This window comes from Leptinotarsa decemlineata, unplaced genomic scaffold (assembly GCF_025532065.1).
Source record: "Leptinotarsa decemlineata unplaced genomic scaffold, Ldec_3_MD MMD2_tig00026336_RagTag_RagTag, whole genome shotgun sequence".
NCBI lineage: Eukaryota > Metazoa > Arthropoda > Insecta > Coleoptera > Chrysomelidae > Leptinotarsa > Leptinotarsa decemlineata.
This window is the reverse complement of record NW_027412692.1, coordinates 14,347,740-14,361,291: the sequence shown is the minus strand read 5'-3', so window position 1 is coordinate 14,361,291 and position 13,552 is coordinate 14,347,740. Positions and strand designations below refer to the sequence as shown.

The following is a 13,552-nucleotide window of genomic DNA, read 5'->3' as shown; positions in this document are numbered from 1 at the left end:
TAGGTACATTCGGCCCATACACTTTTCATTATCGTCAAATAGTAGCAGACGAATGTGGTTTCGCGCAAACATTTCGTAACAAACTCCCGCCAATGGCATAGAAAGGATTTTAGTGTATGGAAGCATGATATACATCAAGAATAATGATATTTTCGTAAACAGAGAAAGCACATTTTCCCATTCGTTTCACCATTTCAATTCACACACACAATATATTTATTAATGATATAGTACCTAATTAGAGCACCATTAGACCGGATTGAATCATGATGCCATCCTCTTTTCCAGGGAACATTAAACATATCTCAGGTATGCATCAAATCATACAAAAGCATTGAATGTTCAAAATAAATACGCCATTTTTCACTTTCCAAATCGACTGAATTATGTAGGCCTATGCCTACATAATTCATGTACATGTAAATATTCGAAATACACTCTGTACAATATCAATGAGCCATACTCCACCTTCGATTTGACTTCCAATTACGCTCAGCATGTCCGGGAATAATTCGTTGCAGCTGAAAGTATAAAGAATATAGCAAGTTTTTTAATCACGATAGCTTGCTATATACCTACCTACTCTCAAGCTACGTTAATACTTTTTCGCATTTCAAGAAAACTCTATCAAACTTATTAAATTACAAATTTAATCTAACTTGCTGACTATTTCCTTGCATTCATTCATCCTGTGAAAAAGTTTCCTTCTTGCAAGGAAATCGAGTCAATTAATAAACTTTTCCACTATTTATCATCTATCCACGATGAAATGATCGGAAAGTTACTTACCTTGGGTGGTATTTAGATAGGTTTAAGGCAAGATAAGAAAGACAAAATGAGATCAAGTCTGTAAAAACTAAAAACGATGACCATATACTACAAATGAGTTACTTTTCTCTCTCTAACACCAAAACTGTAAGTGCGAAAAATTTTCAACTCATTCTGATTGTAAACATTATCGACGACCTCAATATATATTTATATATGTATCTTGTTCATATATAGATGCAAAATTTGAAAATACAGGGTGTTCATTAAACATGCGGCAAAAAATTAAGGCACTTTTTCTTGGACTATTCTAAGAATATTTCGTTCTTTGATGATTTTTTATAAGACGCTTTGTTTCGAAGATTCGGGGGGGGGGGCGAAAAAGAATTTCGACAATAACAATTTTTACCGTCGAATTATTTTTCGCTCCTCATCTTCGAAACAAAGCGCCCTATCAAAAATCATAAAAGGACAAAATGTCCTCAGAATAGTTCAAGGAATAGTCCCTTAAATTTTTGCCGCTATATAATAAAAAAGTTGAGTTAATCTTCGATCATGAGGTTTAATTTCTGTACTGCTAAACAATATTCAAATGTTTATTAAAAACAATATATAATTGAGAGACGGAGATATCTTGAATACTTGATCCTTCTCCAAAACTATGAAATATCCGAGTACCTTCAGTAAATCGATGAATCTTGTGATGAGTTTTATGAATATATCTAACACAAAAGTGTCGAAGGGGATAGTTTTAGGATATATGAGATTTCTGTCCGAGAAACCTTTTTGCACGGTGCTGCTTAGGAATTGACGAGTATTTCCACACGAAACTTCGAAATACAACCAGGTATTGACAGTTTTCCATGTAAATGAAATTTTATATGGATATTTCTCTCATATATCACGTTGTGGTCAGTAGGTATTTGTTAAAATTCCATTACGAATATTTGGGGCACAAACTGAATGAGAAAAAGTGATTTCCGTGTAATTCAAAATTCATATGATATGAAAGTAGCTGTTTCGTATGGATTTTTTCCGTTTGTATTCGGAAAAATCTTCTATACATCTTTTTGAACAGTTTTTATGACATATACAATTTCTCTCTTCCCTTCTCTTCTCAGGAAGTTTCAAGTTTCACGAATAAAATCCATCTCTTCAGAGAGCATGAATGGGTATTGATAGGTCGACATTAGATATTTTTGGGAAACAATTTGTATATACCAAATTCGAAATCTAATGAAGTTTTCTATATAAAATACTAAAAAAAAAAAAAAAAAACTACGAGATTACGAAGATGCAGAAGTCTTACGAATTATTTTGAGAAAAAAATTACTGAATTTTGAATTTAAAGTCAGAATTCAACAAAATTTCGAGCAAAAAGTAAGAAATTTAACGAAATTTCTAATTTGGAGTTGATAATAGTTTGTCAAATCTTATGAAAAAGACTCATTTTCAACTTGTTTCATATTTCGAAAAACAACATATCAAAGATTTTTTTTTATAAAATTAAAGAGACAAAGAAGTTTGCTGCGATTCCTGTTTTGGCACATTTATAGAATATTTTGGAAGTTTTAGATTTTTTTTTCGAAAACTCAGCCCAACAGCAAGAATATCAATTCCCGTTAACCTTAAAGGCCCAATCAATCTAAAACAGACCAGATAAACTCTCAAATTTAAAACTTCAGCTTCAGTACACCTAATTTTTCATTAAAATGCCATCTCTTCCAACTGTGTACTACCAGTGATGATATGAAGTTTCAATCTCGTTTATTCGAAATAGTTTTCTCGAATTGTCCGCACCCAGTATATAATCGTAAAGCCAGAGAATGATTGGTAACTATAAACTACAAAAAGGGTTGTAACAAACGAAAAACGTCAGAGGCCAGATAATGAACGATACTACCCTAATTAGATTTTTCAAGTTTTTTTTTTCTCCCAGTGCATTATACATTTCCGGTTTTCCCACTCTTTATTATCCTTAAGGGTAAAATTAAAACAAAAAAATTCTTGATCCAATTAAACTCGAGAAACGAAGTTTAGCTTGCAATTAAAGCTTTCAGAAGTTAGGTCAGAGACTTATTCGGTTAATTTGTTCCTTCAAATAAATCATTTGATGCTATGTATCTTTCTTCGCTCGAAAGTTTCGTGAAGTTTAGAGTTCAGAAAGAATTCGGATGCTTCGATTGAACAAAACTAGATTATCGAAATTATTAGGTTCACATACATTCTCTAACTTGTTATGGAAAACATATTCTTGAGAGTTTCGCCTTTGTTCGATCGATTTGGATTTTTGGTACCATAAAAAATTTACCTATAAGAAATTCTTCAAGTTATTGGGTTCATTTTTCGAACGCTGAAAATATTAAACAGCTCTTAGAATGGGAAATTGATACCACATTTTCAAGATGTGGAAATATTTATTTTAATCGCAATGTTATCCGTTACCCCATATATCTAAGCAAAGAGATTTTTTTCTTTAGTTACGATCAATATGGTAATCTATTGAAAACGATTTTCTTCGCCAGAACAAAATGCTGTTTCTCGACGTGCGTTTCGCATCAGTTATTGTTAATATAGATTTTCATAACGTATCGGTCAGTTCCATCTAATTCATCACATATATTTTGTAAATTTGACAGAATGATCAATATCAGGCTCATCCGAGCAAACTTCACAGTAATTCAAATGAGTTGAATCAACTGTGCAAAGACTGAACTCCAATTCATAGAAATATCAATAATTACACTTCTCGAAATGATGCGTATCTCGAAACAACCCCAACAACCTCGTCGCCAACCCTTCCAAAGTAATAATGGAAATATGTTTCGCACCTTGTTTAGAATCATCACAAACAGAACTCAGAAATGAATTCTGAACTTCGGAGACTTACAACTTACGAGCATACGCTTCACGTGAAGCAACTGTACGCCCGTGCCTCGGGCAGTAGTAGGGGTAGTAATGTTTAATCTCTGGGGCATCATTGATAATTATTATAACAGGAGCGAAAACGTGGAGGACTACTTCATAGGGCACTTTTGGGACTCTGGGTCGCAACTTCTCAGAAAGTAAATTTGCAATTATGTCGAGAGGCTGTTCACCTTAGAAAATGTGAATTAGTAATGAATTGAAATAGGCAATCCATAAAGATGGAAAATTGAGAATTGGACGTTTCGTAAAATTCCAAACCAACTGCTTTAGTTGATATATGATGGAATCGGCCGATACTTGATGAAAATCCATAACTAACGTTTTCTAAAAACACTTTATTGTGAGATTTTCACTAGATAGTTTTACAAAAACGCAAAACGTGTTTCGCCATACAATGGCATCCTCGGGCGTATCTTACTAACTAAGACACGCCCGAGGAAGCCATTGTATGGCGAAACACGTGTTGCGTTTTTGTAAAACTGACTAGTGAAAATCACACAATGAAGTGTTTTTAGAATATCCTTTAGTTGAAATACAAGAGAAGATAGCGTCTGTAATATAATACGAAAAACAAATCATTCATATGTTTGCATACCGCAAATTTAGTCTTTCCAATTGTCCAAATTATCACAAAAGCGTTTTGGTTGGTTTCCAGGTTTTGACGTGGTATTTTCTTTGGTAACAATTTTCAAACTTTTCAACTGCAACTGCGGCAGTCATCTTCAGTTGCGAGGTTGAAGTTGATACGTCAAGAAGAGTACTTCAATGACGCCACTGAAGATGACTGCCGCAGTTGCAGTTGAAAAGTTTGGAGATTGTAACCAAAGAAGACCACGGCACAAATTTTCCTTTTTGATTTATATTATACCCACTCAATAACATCTTTATCTCTGTTTTTATATCTTGACTCACGTAGGTAGCTATAGTTGCCTACGTGGTGCTGTTAGATGATGCCTGGGAATGCTAGGTCTTCTAATTGAAACCATAAATGTGCGGTTAGCTCCTGTTGGTGACACCGTGTATATGTGAAGTTTTTCATTTTTGGTAACCAGTTGTTGTCCATCTTTGCAATTGGCTGTACCGCGCTGATGAGGCCAAGAGATAAATCAATAAATCGGCCAATAGATGAGGCCAATAGCATTCAATAGCTGGGCTGTTACGAAAAAAACTCTTTGTTATATGTCAAGCTTTCAGTATATTTCACACCTTCTTTTATGAAAAGGAGGAAACAAGTTCGACCTTTGAGCGTTTTGAAATGTTATTTTTGTACTGTTGTTTTTAATGTTATTATGAATTAGTTATGTAAGATTTATGTTATATTACATGTCAACGGACAACTACAATAATAAGATTATATATCTTGTAAAAAATATATAAATATGGAGAACTTACTAACGTGAGAATAAAATAAAAAATGGTTCAAAAACAGATATCAAATACATGAAATGATGACAGTCGATCAAAATTTGACTGACAATGTCAAGTGGGAAAATTCTGAATAATACTCGAACTATTAGATGTTTGTTTGAAGGTGATTGACAATGTTTCGTGATGAATTTCACTAGTTCGGACTTCCATTGTCTATTATATAAAACGATTTGAAATCCCTGAAACAAGTAAAAAAGAATAATTAAAAAAGAATAGTTGAAAATAACAATTATATTAAGCAACAATAAACCTGAAATGAAATGATAGTACAATAACCTACAAGTAAAAAAATAATAATTGAATAAATAAAAATTAAAGAAATGCAAAAAGAAAATAATAAAAATAAAAAAGTGTAGAGATTCCAAGTCACGTTAGTTCACGACGTTTCGATTGTTGGTATCTACAATCGTCTTCGGGTGATGATTTTATATAATAGACAATGGAAGTCCGAACTATTAGATATTTTGTTTTCTTTATCATAAACAAAATCTAACCACTGGGTGCTAGCAGAGTTATCACAAGTCATATTAGAGTAACAACAGGCAAAATGGCTCACTTTTCATTCAATACTGGGGTATGACATGTCATTTTGGTCTGTATGCTACAATCATCTAATGGCCTCAGAATTTGTTTCACAGAAAGGAGCTACTATACACATGAACTCGAAATTAAACTCAAGGATCACTCATGAAATTTCAATCCTGGACAATGTATTTTTATTCTCCTTTAATGCAGTTGAATACATCTCAATGATATCCAACAAATATACTTTACAAAATCTGATTGTTGACAAGCGAAGGTTTGTAAATATTACTGTTGAATTCCATTTGAATTTTAAGAATATAAGATGTTTAAAAAAATAAAAATATTTTTCATTGTATACTTTTACTAATTGCGACATCTAGGAAGTAATAGAGAAAGTATTATTTTCAGATTTTCTTTTCATTGTTAGTTTTCTTTCCATGATGTCTGGTGGATGACCGAATCATTATATGTTTTAAGAAAAGATTTGGGAAGCTGAATACATTAAACTTATTTGATTGAATGAACGAATCGAAGAGTTTTGTATAGAACTGTATAATTACAAATTCTTATAACAAAGCGCTTTCGAATTTCATCATCATCAGTGCTCACTCGTCAGATAACAGGAAGTATCGAAAAACGAGGACATAGTACATTTGTAAAATTTCATTTGTATTGAATTATTTAGCCTAATAATAAACGGAATACATGTTAAAGATTGAGACCATGTCGTTTGGTCAATATCTGATATAAATGACATTCATACAGTCATATATCAAAGATATTATTTAATTCTAATTTCAGAACATCCACCGAAGGAAAATATATGAGTAATTTGATTTGAAAGGGTTATATTTTTAGGAGTGATTAATTTTTTGGGAAAGAAAGTTTTTGGCTTTCTACTACTCCATCTGATACAAAAAAAATGGATGAGAGAATCTTCCAAAGAAAGGAAGGATTAATCAATTTGAAAATAGGTAACTCTATACATGGATGTGTAGATCATGCAAAGAAGTAACTTTCAGACACAAACTGAAAGAAAGTCCTCCTTGCATGATCTACACATCCATGTATAGAGTTACTTATTTTCAAATTGATTAATCCTTCCTTTCTTTGGAAGATTCTCTCATCCATTTTTTTTGTATCAGATGGAGTAGTAGAAAGCCAAAAACTTTCTTTCCCAAAAAATATGAGTAATATTATTAAAGAGCTGAAAAATAATGAATTACTTGTTTTGGATAGCATATCAGCTGAAATGATAAAAGAAATGCCTGACGAAGTCTCTCTAGAAGTAATAAAATCGATAAGCACCTGAGGAACTTGCATGTCACCGGATTGTGCAATACATTGAGAACCATCATATACAAATCAAAGGATCTTACAATTTTTTTAGAAATGAAATAACTACGGTTATATGGTTCCATTTCCTGCAAAATCTTCAGTATCGAAAATTTTCAATCATATTCCTTTAGTGATAAAAAAATGCATGTTTATAACAAATTCAAGCATTACGGATATACCATTGTAGATACTCAAATAAGATGAACTTTATAAAAAATAACAGTCAAACCATTAACTTTTGTTGTATTCGCATTAGATACTATATATATTCTCATATTTCAGATTTAGAAAACACTTTCAATTTGGTGCACTTAAATATTGTACGTTTTTGTGATACACTGTTTGGGACCTACCTCTTGAAGAAGATCACTTGGTGATTGAAACACGTGTCGAGGTGTTGAAATAACGGTTTGGTGTTGGAAAAAAACTCCAATAATATTCATTGTACGTTTCATTAACTTTCATTTGTATTTACTCTTCTATCATATAATTTTGGAATCAGAAATGTGTTTTACAATTTGCTTCATACTGCTTGCATCAATTGTATTTTCAACTGATAATTGTATACATGTGTTTCGCAAATTCAAAATGAATAAGACTATTTGTCGTTGCACTGGATCCCACCAGAGTTTAATGTAGTTCATACCAAAGCTGATGAGTTTATTTGGTGAATGATATTTAAAATCAACACCAGAGAGTTCAACTCTGCCAAACTCTGAGAACTTGATTCGATATGCAGAAAACCTGCTTATGATGATTTAAACGACAATGACCTGTGAGTAAACTTTTTAGACAACGAAGATCAATCTTGCTGGCGTCTTGTAGAAGATATATTTGCAGTTACTTACTGATCGTCTATGTTGATCGAACATCAGCTAGTTAAACCAACACAACTACAGTTTATACGCATCACTACCAATTGTCAACTGTTGCAAACTTAACATACCTATATACAAATATTGAATACCCCACAGTTTCGCATTATTCGAAAGATGCCTTGGAATGGGTCAATACTGTCATATTTTACCAGAACTCTTGCTGTCTGTTACCCTATTCACTGTACTTGAACTATTCTCTTCAAATAAACGTATTATTAGTACTGGATGATTTCAATATTTATTTCATCTCTTGAATCGGTTCTATCACTAGATGTATCCCCCTAGTCCGCCACTGTCAATTCGCCTGGAGCAAAAGGTGAGAGAAAAGGGGCCTACGAGTAGCACTTTAAGTGGATCGTGTTTGGGAGTCCGATATCATCACCACCGCCTCAGGACACCTCTCTGTCCGCCGAGTATCAAGTTTTGTGTTCGGCGAATGGCAGCCATTTCACGGCACACTTTAAATTTACAACTTTCGTGTTCCCGATAAAACAGAATAGTAAAAATGGAAGTTTGAGGTGCGGATAATGGAAGAGTTTCGAATTTAAGGGCGAGTGAAGTATCCGAATGGGTTTTTTTAGGAATTAGATTAGGAGCGTTTACCGAGTGTGTTCCTCTTGCAGTCGATACTCGATAATAAGTCATAAGGTTATCGAAGGTTATCATTATGAATTTTCATCTTATCATTGGTAAATGATGTAGAAACATACTGAAAATACAAGTATAAAATTAAGAAATGTAGAATTGGAATTTATGGCATACAAAGAAGCCAAAAGAAGCTCTCAACAATTTTAACAAAATACATTATACTACCGGACTGCTTTGAAGAAAATTATTGTTATAGAAAAATAAACATTTTGGTCGATTATTGTGTCTGTCTATCGTTCGAGAAATTTGAAAACGATTACCTATTTTCCGAAGGGAAATATATTCTGCAGTATATGTAATTTGATCCTGAATCGCGACCATTGAAAAGAAGAAGAAATCGAGAGAAAAAATAGGCCGTTTTTCAGCAAAGTTTCCGAAATAATGTTGGTTCACATAAATCGTAATAACTACGGAACCAAAAATCTGAATCGAAAAACTCACATGAGTTTCAAATGAAGGTAAAGGGTATACTTACGAATTCCTTCATGAAGTTGATTGGAATAATTGGAATAATTGGAAATGGAAATCATGAAAAGTAAAAAATGAGAAAAAAGTTGTGTATATATATTCTTGTGGGCTTCTATATCCTTCATACTCTGGAATAGAAATGTCAAATACATTTTATCTGGGAAATTCGACCTTTTTTTCAATAACAAAAATAACTAGAAGGGTAATCTTTCTTCCACAAAGAGGTTTCCGTTAACTTGATCCGTACAGAATAACATCCAGTTTTACCTAACATGAAACCTGTATAAATGAAGCAACCTACTGATTTTTAATTAATTCGAAAGTTAGATTTCTGCTTTCCTGACATTTATTCCTGAAAAACTCAATTTCCAAACTCGCCATAATGGCAATAGATCGAAATAAAAAAAGTATCAACTTGAGTTTTTTCCAGTTTGTTGAGACCTGCTAATAAGATTTTAACGATAATAAAAAAATGAAAAAGTGTATTTCCAGCAGTTTTCTGAAAAACTAAAACTTTTTTGGCCGAATATCCTGAAAACCAGAGGATATTCATAAAATTAGAAATTAGAGAGTTATGTACATCAAAGAGTTTCACAGAAAAAAAATCTGTTATTTTTGCATAATTTAGTTGGCATGAAGAAGATATCGCGAAATTTGATTTATTTGGAGAATTTATTCGAATAATTCAGAAACGACTCAACAAATCAAAAATTATAAAGAAGGTTATTTAATTTCTCACAAAAAAGTTCCATGAAAAGCATCTCAACATTTTCCTGGAATAATTTGAGAATTTTTCAATGTTTCATTGATATTATTATTAAGTACACGTACGATGGGGTCGGTTTCCCCACATTATTATGTGGAACAACAATCAGTAATCTTCACACATAGTTCTACTATTTTTCATGTTCCACCACTGAAAGGAATTAAATGCCTTCCCGCAGCGTCGTGATTGCTGAAACTGCATCGGGATACAATCATACACCAATAAAATATATAACACCCCTCTGTGCTCTATCCGGTATCGCGCTGCTTTAAATACGGCCTTTCCTGGGGGGGATTTTGATGGGTGCTGGAAATGGTGTCCTCGGGAAAAACATATTTCTGTCGACTGGCAGCAGATTGTGGGAATGCCGGAAATTTATAGGATATACAATTCTCCATACATCTGCGGAACGGTTTTCAGTCGCCATGCGGAATTTTGAAACCTCCGGCACACTTTGAAATACGGCTTGGCGAGTATTCACGATTCCTAAAGCTAGTTTTGGATTTTATGATCCTTCATAAAAATGGCATCTTCGTGTTTATGATTTACAATTGAAACCATTTGAGATATCGATAACATTTTTCAACAAATGGAAGGAACTCTACGTATATGGTGAGTTTGCCAGTGAAAATCCCTTGTTCAGTGCAAGCATAAAAAAAATACGAGTATTCTTTTGATATTTTTAGTGGAGTATATTATGTTTCTGACTGCCTTTTGGGTGTACCTATATGAGCAGATCCTCTGTTGATTTAGCTTCTCTTATTTTTTAGATTATGGATGGTTGTATACCCAAAAAAAAGTAGGAAGAAAAGTAGGAAGAGTTATGAGTTATGGTAGTTATCAGACACGGTCGGTCGGTAGCTAGGCGGTTCGACGCAGGTGTTTTGTTCACTCACTCGAATTGACTGCCGTGTTGGTCGGTGGTTCAAGCCCTAGTCTAAACGATCGATTTTCACTTGCTATCGTCCAACCCGTATTAAGAATCACACGTTGAAAGGTGAGACCTCGTTAATCCTCAGCTAGCATACGTTTCGACTCCTGAGGGTTATCATTCGTAGGGGTGGTTAACGGAAAAACATATTAAAAATAGATTATTATTTTGTTGTTACCTTTGTAAATGTCGAAAGAATGAGAAATATTTAGTTCACATATTGCGTTGAACTACCTGCTCAGTTTAATGAAAAGAGAATGTGAATTTCCTAATGGTAAACGAAAGAATAGAATTAGGATCTTTAACTGATATTTTTTTTAGTTTTATTTTTTATTTATAATATATTTACAACAATGGAAACTACATGAACTGCTGTGTCACAGCAATACAATGATTTTTACCACATGAAGATGTATCGTGAATCATATTTGGCTTCAGGTCTGGGAGCATTTTTTGGAGGACCAGGAATGGCATCTTCGTAAACAGTTGGACCCTCAACTTCTGGAGGTCTTTCCATGGCTAAATTGTCTTTAACACACTTCTCAAATACTGCTTGTGTTTTATGACATGGTATAAATGCTTGATCAGGACTAGATTTATCAAGGCAATGAACATATTGTATGAATTCATCAGCACAGGTTTCCTTAATTTGCCTAAAGAAATTCAAAGCACAACTAGTAACTTCTTTTCCTTCATTGATACAAGCTCGGGGATCTTTTGTTTCCTCTCTACATAAAACGAACTCATTATTTTGAAACTCGCAAGCCTTTCCTAAATGAAAAGCACCTGCTTTTAAAGCTGTACCAGGTAAAGGTACTTCTTGTACAGTGATTTCTTCTTCAGTTGGGAGAGTTGTGTCTTCCGTAATACCCATTTTTTATGAAGCAAAAGTCAACTTTTTTTTTCCGAAATTTTCACGAAATATAGATGACTTGCATAAATTTTCTCAAAATTGATTCGCTTCCAAATATACTGTTGAAATTGTCTGGACTTAATTTATTTATGTAATTGTGAGATGTAGGCTAAAGGCCTGATAAGTTTTTGAACCATTCATTTTTGATTTTGATTATTGTAGAATTGTGAATTTTTCTGGTGATAGTTTATTTTTATTTCATTGAAATTTCGAAACATTATCAATTTGAAAATATACTAACTGAAAAAGTGATTTGTTTGGCTCATCACAGTACTTCTACAACTGTCATACAAATCAGCAAGTAATTCTTCGAAATTAAACCCGATTATGGAAGAAATTGAAATCATTATATTCTCATGAATAACTCCCTATCTAGCTAAATTTTGTCAAATTCTCCTTACGTTCGTGCCCAAAACAACGTTTGCTATTTACCCAAACCCAAGGAGGAAGGGTCCTTAAATACCTATTTGAAACCCTTGTCTCCAAATAAGGGGATGATCGACCCTGGATTTGAGCGTCTCCCCGGGACTCATCCAAATCAGTGTAAGCCCATTTCCCTCGCTGACCATTCCTTTTTATGTTAGACTGTTGCATTTACAATTTGTGACGTGAAATTTTCGTCGTATATACATTATTTTTTGTACAAAGTTGTAGCAACACATGAGTAACTGGGTGAATGGCAAAAAAAGAGTTCTTTAGTAAAAAAATAGGTGAGTCCGAAAACAAAATAAAAGAAACGTGGAACATTATAAACAATGAACTCGGGAGAAATAAAAATGGGTTGAAACTAACGATCTCTCTCCAACAAAATAATGAACATATAATGGAGCCTGTTGCAGTATCTGAATTTTTTGCTAATAATTTTTCAATGGGAGCAGAAAATGCGGCATTCCACCACTTTGGACAAAATTTATCCCTTCCCTGTACTACCCCTAAATTGATTGGTACCATATTACCTTTTTCATCCAACCCTCTAACGGAATACGAGGTACTAAGCACTCTGTCTGAAATGAAAAATAAAAAATCTGCAGGCTATGATGAACTCTCTATAATCACTCTCAAGAAAATCATTCCAACAATTATTAAACCATTAACTTACCTTATGAACCAATCTCTAATACAAGGTATTTTTCCAAATGTTTTAAAAAGAGCGGTAATTATTCCCGTACATAAAAAAGGAAGCCGCAAAGAAATTGAAAATTACAGACAAATTTCTTTACTCCCCTCTATATCAAAACTTTTTGAAAAAGTAGTTTCGGTAAGAATAATGGACCATTTGGAAAATGAAAATCTTTTATGCGATTCCCAACATGGCTTTAGACGAAAAAAATCGGTTGAAACAGCATCTTATCATCTAATGAATTACATATATACTGAGATTTATCGAAGGCTTTCGATACAGTGTGCCCGGAGTTTCTACTCCCTAAACTATCCAATTTAGGTCTCCCAACTAATATAATTAATTGGATACAATCTTACATGTCCGAAAGAAACATGAAGGTACTTTGCAATGGGTCGTTCTCTGAGACCAAAAAGATAACACTCGGTGTGCCCCAGGGCTCGGTTGTAGGCCCCCTACTGTTTCTCCTATATACAAACGACCTACCTCAATATATAGAAGATGGACACATTACGATGTTTGCGGATGACACTACCATAACTTTAACGGGACAAAACGTTGAGCAACTTATTTGTAAATCTGAAAGTATTGTTGACCAGTTCAGTGCTTGGTGCCAAAGAAACAAACTTATCCTTAATACCTCCAAATCAGTATCGATGAAGTTTCACTTTAGGACTGATACTCTAAATGCTCCTGTTTCATATGATATTGAAAACGTACAGGTGACGAAATTTCTTGGTACCTATTTAGATTCTAATCTAAACTGGGAAAAACAAGTAGACAATACATGTTCTAAAATAAATAAAGCATACTATGCAATAAAGCAACTGAAATCAACATT

The 13,552-nt window shown here is 33.5% G+C and overlaps 1 protein-coding gene and 1 pseudogene across 2 annotated transcripts in view; both read right to left on the bottom strand.

The window, feature by feature from the left end:
- The window catches only part of LOC111507309 (kinesin-like protein CG14535), a 306,053-nt gene that overhangs the window by 50,379 nt on the left and 242,122 nt on the right, over positions 1-13,552 (bottom strand). The gene's annotated exons all lie outside the window — the stretch shown is intronic.
- Positions 11,031-11,617, bottom strand: LOC111507311 (NADH dehydrogenase [ubiquinone] 1 alpha subcomplex subunit 8 pseudogene; annotated as a pseudogene).